The following is a 10,781-nucleotide window of genomic DNA, read 5'->3' as shown; positions in this document are numbered from 1 at the left end:
TGTCTACTTGTCTGTACCACTATTTCATGTAACATTTTCAGATTGTTTTCAAGACTGATTCCAGATTTGTTTTAATATTGCAAGTAGTTCAAGTCTAGTATAGTATTTGCTTGAGTAATGTGTCTATATTACTTCACAGAAGCTTTCTTTTAAGGAGGAGCAGTTAGAAAAAAAAGCCTTTTAAAGTAATTAGAAGGGGCAAAGTTCCCTCAAAAGCCATCTCAAGTCTAATGTGTGAGTGTGTATATAAAATATTAAAAAAGTGTTTATACATATATACATACTAACATATTAACAATAGAACAATATATAAGGGACTTTTTAAAATTATTAACATTTATGCAAAATGTCAGTGATGCATTTGGAAAGGCAATGTTTTTAGCACATAGAAACTGTACTGTGTTCCCAGTTCCTTCCCTTATTTGTCCACCTTGTAATTCTCAGTAAATTACTTGATATCCATCCCCCATGCTCTTAACCACTCCTTACCTCTTTTCTTAATCTGTGAAATGGGTAGTAATATTTGAATGTAAAAGCATTTAAGAACTTCACATGGAAAATCTGTACTAAATCCCTAAATACAGCAAATGTGTTTCGCCATTATGAATAATAAATGCTATTTTCAATGTTTTTTTCCACTAAGTCTTATTTACTTGAAATTTTTATTGTTTCCTAAAATGTGAGCCCTTGAGCCCCTTTTAAAAATTTCTGATATGTATGCATACTTTTCTATTTTGTGGTGGACTATATCAAGAACAGTGATGTTTTTAAAGTGCACAGTATAGGTTATTCATTTATTTTATAGTACACTAATGTAATTCAGTGAAACTTTTAAACTTTAATTACAATATGTATAGAAACATTTAAAGCTAGAGGTTTGGCATATCATCTTTTCTTACTGAGGTTTTTATAACCACTCCAAAGGTCCTTGTTGATCCACTAAAACAATAAAAGGGGGAAAATATCGTTTCTTCACTATAGAAATTGTGAAAAGAAAAGTCTTACAGTAGAATGATATTTGCAAGTAACAAAAGCTACTTTTGACACTTTCTTTAAAAGGTGAAGCATCATTTCAAGAAAATAGATTGCAGCATAGTATAAAAACCAGATGGTATTCATCTGAGAATTCTAAAGAATTAAGGATATAAGTGATCTACTAACAAAAAATGAGCATGTACCATTAAAAGAGAAAGGAATAAAGCATTTGATAGGAATTGAATCAACTTTTTAAGTGTTGCTAGTATCATATATGTGTAAAACTTACTGGCACAAACTAAAAATAATCACTGTAATCAAAAATACAAAATTTATAGGTAATTAAATAGAAAAGGAATAGTCATATTTCCTAAAAAGGCAAATAATGTTTCTTCCATTTTAAAAAATTTATTATAAACAAATTTTTATGTTACATATATCTAGATAATGATGCCTATAGATAAATAATTTTAAAGTTTTAGAAATTGTACACAAATGAATTAATTTTATACATTGAAAATAGAACATGTAATTTGGTCTATAACCACAAAATTTTACATTTTAAGGTTGTGTACAAAGGAGCACAAATGGATTTATTTGATTGGCATGGTTTAATATAACTATTACAATACCAGAATATCTGGTTAACACTACAGCTCACAAAAACTAAAATATTGCTATTAAAATCTGGAGATCATTAACAGAAGCCCTATGACAATAAGTGATAACTACGGTTAATAAAAAGGATAATATTCCAATTTAAAACTTAAAAGCCATAGATAGCAAAGGAAAAGCATGACCATCTGTGAGCACCAGCTATTTTGGAAGTTGATTTTTAAAATTACTTAGATACCCCTGTGCTGTGATAAAGCGGTGACAGAATAAATAGGTGAATAAAATTTCTTTTCATTAAAATAAATGATCTATGTTATGTTTTTGCTGCATCTTCTTTTCAAAGAACTCCAAGCATTATAATCTCACATGAGTTCAAATAATTTTTGAGGATAGGATTTTTTCCTTTAGACTTCTATGAAAATACAACAAAGGTGCACATAAAGCTAGGGTTTCAGAAAACGGGAAGCACTCATATTATAGACTTTTTATGTTATAGTGAAAGAGAGAGATGCATTGTACACTAGAGGCATAATATAAATAACAGGATTCTAGGTATAGAGATTTTTCTTATACATGTTTGGAAATCGTTAGAAGTTAAACAGAATAAACTATTTGCTATCTAGCAGTTTGGAAAGGGATTCCTTCTATTATATGGATTAATAATTTTCAAAGAATCAGAACACAGTTAATTCACCTATCTATGAAGTTTGACTGAACTGCATCTAACCTGTCTTTGATGATTTAGAAGGTACTTCATACATTTTTGGTACCTTTGAATTAATATTTATGAACATTCATTACTCCTACAATATAATCAAGACGTACAGATACCCATTAATGGAGAATTCTGATGAGAGAATGCCATATCCACTAAGCTGTAACTGTGTACAGACATTCCATGCTTGTCTGTCTGTGCCAGTATTAGTATTTTCAAGCTTGATAGCTTCATTCTCCTAAATATAAAATTCCCCAATTCAAAAATAAATAAGTTTCTTTGTTTTCTAACCTCTACTTTTTCCTATTTTTATTCATAAAACCATGACAGTTCCTCTCAGTCAGTGTTCTTGGTCGTAACTTCCTACATGGTGATTTTCAAAGAAGTTCATCAGGTTGGTCAATGTGCAGATGGATAAGGAAGTGGACCCAGTTATGTGACAGAAAGAGAGAGTGATATTTTTGGTCTCACCCTTGACGCCATATAGACATGTGTCACTGATGATATTTGCCTCTCAACACTGGGCCACTCGTATAGGCTTAATTCATAATAAGTGAGGTCAATGTTCTTTTCAAGAAAAAAGTCTAACCAGAAAGTTCCTATTGGAGTTCTTAATCTTTTTTATATATATAAAAGGGTCTTTTTGCCCCTATTCATGGCTTGCCCCTTTCTTTAAAAAAAAATTAAAAATCTTATTTCCTTTGACCAATGGGGTTCAAAACTCACATTTGGGCTGGGAGCGGTGGCTCACACCTGTAATCCTAGCACTCTGGGAGGCTGAGGCTGGAGGAACGCTTGGTCAGGGGTTCAAGTCCAGCCTAAGCCAGAGCGAGACTGAGTTTCTACTAAAAATAGAAAGAAATTAGACAGACAACTAAAAATAGAAAAAATTAGCCAGGCATGGTGGCACAGGCCTGTAGTTCTAGCTACTCAGGAGGCTGAGGCAGGAGGATTGCTTTAGCCCAGGAGTTTGAGGTTGCTGTGAGCTAGGCTGATGCCACGGCACTCTAGCCCGGGCAACAGAGCAAGACTCTGTCTCAAAATAAAATAAAATAAAATAAAAAGTTCTTTTTAACTGATATTATCAAGCCATTCTAAACTCTAGAGACTTCATATTATATGCAAAATGTATCAGTTTCTATTCACATTATTTTCCCTGCAACATTAAAACTTCACATGCATAGTTTTCTCTAGGGTTATCTATATAGCATTCTCAATTTGGGGTATCCAAATCCCTCCTCTTTATCCCTATGTGATAATCTTTGTCTTGCTGTTTTGCTGTTTTTCATATCCTGCCCTTGTCTAAGGGATTGCTTTCCTAGTCCTTTTAGAGTACTGACCTCTCCCACTATCATTCAAAGTGAGGAAGATGAAACCTAAAATGTTTTCCCCACTCTTCTTCCTCTTTTTCTTTATTTTTTATTAAAATTGTAACATGAAAATGTCACTCTGAAGAAAAGCCGTGGGTTCATCACTCCCAGCGCCCCTTCCCTGGGAGGCGAATACGTTGCCTTTTAATCATGTTGGCCTTGCCTTTCCATAAGGCAATAAAAAAACAGTCTCAACAGAGGTTGCCAGTTATAACTTATGTATAAAAAATGGAATTAAAAACATTTGATGAGGCAGAATCAGTTCCATAGGGACACCCTCCCCGCCCATATTTCCCAAGTTTTTATTTTCTCCTCGCCTTCCTCTAGTCTCTCTTCTTAATTTTGTCTTACATGATTCTTTCTCCCAAACATACCCTTAGGATTTTAAAGGAGTCGCCTTTCCTAATTTTTCCTTTTTTATCTTCTTTCTTACCAGTATGCCTCTGCATTTATTTTCTATTGACTCTGTACCCTGTCTGTCTTCAAATATTCATTATAATTGGAAGTTGCAATCTACCTTCTCCTCTGACGCATCAACTGCATATGAACCAAGTTCTCAGAGATTATTTCCTTTTTCTTATTGACTGGATATATGAACTGGCTTTCCATTCACTGCATAGTTTTCCAAATGGATTGATATTGCCAGTACTGAAGTATGCCTACATCATCATCTTATCTTTCTTCTTTAATGATTTTACTCTCGTTCAAATGAACCAGTTTCCCCCATCACATTTCTGAATCTCCATCTCTCACGTCTGGATGTTGAACCCTAATGCTTTCATGGTTAAAAATTAGAGCTTACCTGTTGTGCAGAATGCTGCCTCCTGGGTATTCCCTAGAAACTCTACCTATCTCCCTTCTGGTGAATGTTTTAAGTACCTTTAATCTTTCTCCTATTTATTACAGTGCTGAGTGTTGTGTCAGCTATTAATGCACACTATTACAATCTGACAGTGTAAATTCTGGCAGAAGCTTTTACACGATGTAAACTGTTGGCCTAAGGGGTTCAAATTTCTCACATCCTTCTCTGTTTATTTTTGAGAAACATTTTTAATAACGCTTTTTGCATGGACTCCATTAAGGCTTTAATTTTTCCTGAAAGTCTCCTGTGATTCTCTGCACCCCCCTTCTTTTTGCTTTCCACCCCCACTCAGCTCCCTACCATCAATCTCCATATGCCTGGAGTACCCACGGAAATTATGTGCGTTTGTTGTGGTGCAGTAGGCAGCTTGTAAGACGGCTCTGAATGTTCATGCCGCCTTGTCATCCCAACTCCTAAGTGTGGACTGCATTTGGTGAATTGCTTCTGACAAGTAGAATATGGCAAAAATGATGGGATGCCACTTCCGAATTTAGATTATGAAAGTTCATCTTGCTCACCCTGTCTCAAACTCTCTCTCCTGTCCTCTCTCTCCTCCCTCCATCTCTCTCTTTCTCTCTCTCTATCTCTCTCTTTGGCTTTTTGTACTTGCTCACTTTGGGAGAAGCCACCCGCCACATTGTGAGCTGCCTCATACAGAGGCCCTCATAATAAGGAAATGAGGAAGACATCCAACCAACAGTCATCAAGAAACTGGGGCTGTCAGTCCAACAGCCCGTGAGAAACTGAACATGCTAGCAACCACAGGAGTGAGCTTGGAAAGGGCTCCTCCTCCGGCCAAGCCCTCAATTGAGCCACCCTAAGCGGCCACACCTTCATCCCAGCCTTTTGAGAGACCCACAGCCAGAAGACCCAGCCAAGCTGCTCCCAGATTCCTAATGCACAGAAACTGTGAGATAATAAATGTTTGTTATTTTATGTCATTTAGTTTGGGGATAATTTGAGCATGGGTAAATTTTTTATTTTTAATTATTAAATATTATGGTTACATAATAGTTGTATATCTTTATAGGGTACATGTGATGTTTTGATACAGGCATACAATGTGAATTAATCAAATCAGGGTAACTGGGGCATCCATCACCTAAGGCATTTATCATTTCTTTGTGTTAGGAATGTTCCAATTCTACTCTTTTAGTTATTTTAAAGTCTATCCTAACTTATTGTTGATTATAGTCACTTTGTTGTGCTATCAAATATTGTTCATTTTATTTAACTATATGTTTGCACCCATTAACCATCCCAACTTTATCCTCCCCTCCCCACCAACCTTCCCAGCCTCTGGTAACCATAATTCTACTGTCTCCAAGAGATCAATTATTTTTAATATTTAGCTCCCACATGTGAGTGAGAACATGCGAGATTTGTCTTTCTGTGCTTGTCGTATTTCACTTAACATAATGTTCTCCAGTTCCATCCATGTTGTTGCAAAGGGCAGGATTTCATTCTTTTTGTGGCCATATCACATCTCATTGTGTATATGTAGCAAGGTTTCTTTATCCACTCATCTGTTGCTAAGCACTTAGGTTGATTCCAAATCTTAACTCTTGTGAATAGTGCTGTAATAAACATGGGAGTGCAGATATCTTTTCCATGTACCGATTTCCCCTCCTTTGGATATATACCCAGTAGTGGGATTGCTGGATCATATGGTAGTTTTATTTTTAGGTTTTTTTCTTAGGAACCTCCATACTGTTCTCCATAGTGGTTGCACTAATTTATGTTCCCACCAGCAATGTATGAGGGCTCCAGGGTGGGGATAATTTGTTACACAACAATAGCTAATTAATACATATGGCATTATATATTGAGGTTTACATATTAGACTTTTTGGTTAGTCTGTATAAGTAGTGACAGTGTTCTAATGAAGTAGTCAGCTCTGTTTCTCCAGCACCTAGCCTAATTCCTGAACCATAATATTTTCTCAAAAGGTATTTATTGAACAGATGACCGAATGAGGACTTCCCCTTTCTCTAAAACTTCAGTAATCACCTCTGCCGATAAATTGGTATAGTAGTTGGGTTTCTTGGTAACTAATTTAGACAAATTTAAACAGGAAAGCAGTATAAGGAAAGGACAACAGGTAGCTTCTGGAATTGAGAAAGGCTAGAGTAGGATGCTTAGAAATGTCACAGGCACCAAGAGAAGCTAAAATCTGTCAAAGCTCAGTCAAGGATGTGCTTCGGGGACCTTGGTCAGGATGTCGTGTTGCGAGATACTTGGGCAGACTCCACTGCTGCCACCGTGTGTGATCTCAAGCTATTCTCGTCTCTTTACATCATTCCTTAAAGACCTAAGTTTTGAGGGGGCATCTGGTGGCTGAGCTAAGGTCACTTGCCTGTGCCCCCCTGCCAGAATGCAGAACAAAGGACCCTCTACCCACCCGCCTTAGGGTAGATAGAAGTGAGTTCTGCCCTTTTCAGAATCATGCGTGGTGGTGTCTCCCCAGAATGGAAAGGGATCAGAGGCTAGGGAACCCAAAATGGCAAGTGGTCCCACTATCAAACAGCAAATGAATTCTCTCAAAACTCAGTAAGGAACCTGCCCATTAGAGAAGCAGCTCTTAGAAGCTTTTGTATTTATTCCCTTTCAGGTAATTTTGGTTTTTCTTTTTAAACTTTCTCACCAAATGGATTCCCTTTTTAGCACAAACTCTCTAAAATAATGGTCCGCGCACAAACACTAACTACCATTCCCTTCTTGCCACCCACTTGCCATCTATTATAATCCATTTTCTAGTCATATGTGTGAAGAAGTAAAAGAGCGTGTTTATACGATTTCCTTTCTCAGGTATGAAAAGGCATAAATTAACATTTTTAGTCTAAGGAAATAAATTTGCAAGGCACCCAGGGCTGGCCCCGGTGCCCGATGTAAAGTCAGTGAATGGATTTACCTCCCTGCCACGTGTGCTTTCTGATAGTAACTCGAGCTCTTCTCCCTGTAAGATTTCATAATGGGATCTTTGCCCTTGCGGAACTAATTATTGTAAGTTTTAATCTTCGCTGCTTTTACCTGTATTCTTTAATTATTTATTTTCAGCCCCAACACTCACCCACTAATCTTCATAATCTGGGTTTTTTTTTTTTTTTAACTTTATATTATCACTTGAGATTTTCATGGGCCTCACTTCTCACTTGTTTCTGGGATTTCTCCAGCCTTGTGTTTGGGATGGCAGGTCCCAGTAATGACCCTCTTTGCTTGTTTTCCTAGATTTTCCTTGACTCCATCCTCTCCTCCCATTTTTGCTTGTGTTCTTCATATCCTTATCTTTCATGTTGCTGCTTTTCTTTGTTTTTTGGTTCTTCACATTCTCTTCCTGTTGGCCTTGTGTATTGTCTCTGCCCAACACTTTCAAGTTCTTTTTTCTGTGTTTTCTCAGAGGCCAAGGTACGAAGAACTTCACCTTAATCTGATGAACTAAGACTGTTTCTCTCCTTTCTCTTTTTCTAATGATTTTGCTTCATGTCAACTATAATTTTTTAACCATGCGTCATTAATTCAGCACACATTTATCATGTGTTTATTCTCTGACTAGAGCTGCATGATTGGGAAAGGCAGGGGTTGGGGGGGCGAAAAGAATAAATCTGACCTCAAGAATTCAAGATCTAACAGAAAAGGAAAACTCCTGAAAAGAATATAACAAAATATGATATGCACAATCCTAAGAGAACAACCAGAATACGAAAGGACACAACAAATGGAGAGATTGATTCTGCTTAAAAAGGTTGAAGTGGGCTTCACAGAAGAGGTGATGTTCAAGTCGGGTCTTGAATTAAAGTTTTTATTAGCATTTTGCCAGACAGAAGTAGGGAAAGCTATTTCAGGCATGGTATGTACAGGCAAATGGCTTATTTCATTCTTCTCTTTCTTACATTTGTAATGTTCCTCAGTGCAGATAAGGGTACAATATCTCAGCCGGGCGCGGTGGCTCACGCCTGTAATCCTAGCACTCTGGGAGGCCGAGGCAGGAGGATTGCTTGAGCCCAGGAATTTGAGGTTGCTGTGAGCTATCATGGCACCACTGCACTTTACCCAGAGCGACTGAGAGAGACTCTGTCTCAAAAAAAAAAAAAAAAAAAAATTACAATATCTCTTTAGTAGTACAAGGATCTTATCTTTAGCTACTGTTTCTAAATAAATGTTTATTGCTCTTGACTGAATTAAGCTATTAAAATTAGCACAAAATTCAATCACAAATTCTTTTTCTTCACTTACTTTCTATGGAGTTCTTCTAAAAGAAATTTTTGGAAAAGTGGCCCAAACTACACACACACATTCGCGCGCGCGCGCACACACACACACACACACACACACACATATCCAGGCTTTCTGGAATTTTAATAAACCATCTATCTTGAATCATAAAATCTGTTCATTTTAGATCAGAGAGAGATGTAAAGGACATGAGAACTAACTTTATGTCTCTTATTTACTGATGCAGAAACAAAGTCTCAGATGCTAAGGGACTTGCTCCAAGTCACAGAGTTAGCAGAAGATCATCCCTAATTATTTTGTAAAAAGGTATGTAACAGTTCTAACAAGGGCGGTTGCTGGTGTTTCCATGTTGTTGATGAATCATTTGGTTTTCCTCATGTCAGGAACTTAATATGGCATACATTTTTCCTTTGCTAACTTCTTTATTTTTGACATTGGCACCTCTGTAGACCTTGGGAATTGATACAATACTCCAGGTTGCCCTTTCTTGTCTTCCTTTTTCAGGTAATTATTTTTCTTGTACCATCTCATTCCACACCTATGAGAAAACCTCCTTTTTGTGATGGTTTGTGCTTTGCTTCCTGAATTTTTTTTTTTATTTTTTCCATTTTTTTTTTATTTTTTATTTTAGAACCTTGTTTAGAGCCATGTATAGAACCTTCTAGGCCCCTCCAGAATGATCCCCCTGCTCTGCCTGAGCTGAGCTCCCCCCATGTTCCACCATTCATTCATGTGCTGGCGCCCTGAACACCCTTGTGCTGCTCTGCTGACCCCCAGGGGGCATGAGAGAAAGAGTCTTCTAAGAGACAGCTTCGAACTCTCCCTCAGTTTAGCCTTGCCCTGCTCTTCTTCTTAGACAGCAGTTGTGTTTATCTTTTTAGAGATGGTCCACACAGAGTTTTAGGTTTTAGAAATGATTTGGGGATGGCATATAAATATAGCACTAATGAATACACAACTTAAAGCATATACATAGACTCCTTTATCATAATAACGTTCTTACATTTATCCCTGTATCTCCCTAAAGATACAGCTATCCCTTTCTCTCTCCAGATCTGGAACTTCACCTTTACAAGGTCTACTTCAGGTGTTTAGAGCAGTCTTTTAAAAAATACAAATCAGGTCAGGTCACTCCTTGTTTAAAATCCTGCAATGCTTTTCCATTGCAATTAGACCAAAAATCCAGGCCCCTAACCACAGCATGTACAGCCCTGCAGGACATGACCACCACACTTCTCTGACTTCCTGCCCTTCCATTTGCCTCTCCTGCCTCGCTGAGCTCACACTGCAGTGACCTTTCCATTTCTTAAACATGCCAAGCTCCATGTCACCTCAGGGCCTTTGCACATACTGTGCTCTCACTGTGCTCTCTGCCTGGAAGGAGCAGCTCCCGGAGGCCCCAGAGCTTTGCCTGACTTCACCTTTCCAGCACTCAGCACCTTCTGTACTTACTCTTTAACCCATCACGTCTGTTCTCTTCTCCTCATTGTACTTACCACTATCTGAACTTACTTTTTTTGTTTATTTGTTTGTTTTCTGTTGTTGGTCTCCTTCCTCTAAAACAGCACTGTCCAGTGGAACTTTCTGCAATCATGGAAATATTCTCTATGCTACACAGTGGGGTAGCCTGTAGCTACCTGTGACTACTGAGCACTTGAAATACTGCTAGTCAGGTTGAAGAACACCATTTTAAAACTTAATTTAATTTATTTTTATTTTATCTTATTAATTTATTTAGTTTTTAATTTTATTTAAGTTAAATAGCTACATATGGCTAGTGGCTACCTTATTGGATACACAGGTACAGAACAGCAGCTCCGTGAAGGTAAGAACTTCTCCTTCTTTTTTTATTTTTTATTTTTTTTATTTCAGCATATTATGGGGATACGAAAGTTTAGGTTATGTATATTACCCTTGCCCCCCACCCCCAGTCAGAGCTTCAAGCATGTCCATTCCCCAGACAGAGCACATCGCACTCATCATGTATGTATATACTCATCCCCTTCCCCTC

The sequence above is a fragment of the Eulemur rufifrons genome, chromosome 5, assembly GCF_041146395.1.
Source record: "Eulemur rufifrons isolate Redbay chromosome 5, OSU_ERuf_1, whole genome shotgun sequence".
In the NCBI taxonomy this organism is placed as follows: Eukaryota; Metazoa; Chordata; class Mammalia; order Primates; family Lemuridae; genus Eulemur; species Eulemur rufifrons.
The sequence above is the reverse complement of the archived record's forward strand: the minus strand, read 5'-3'. Positions refer to the sequence as shown.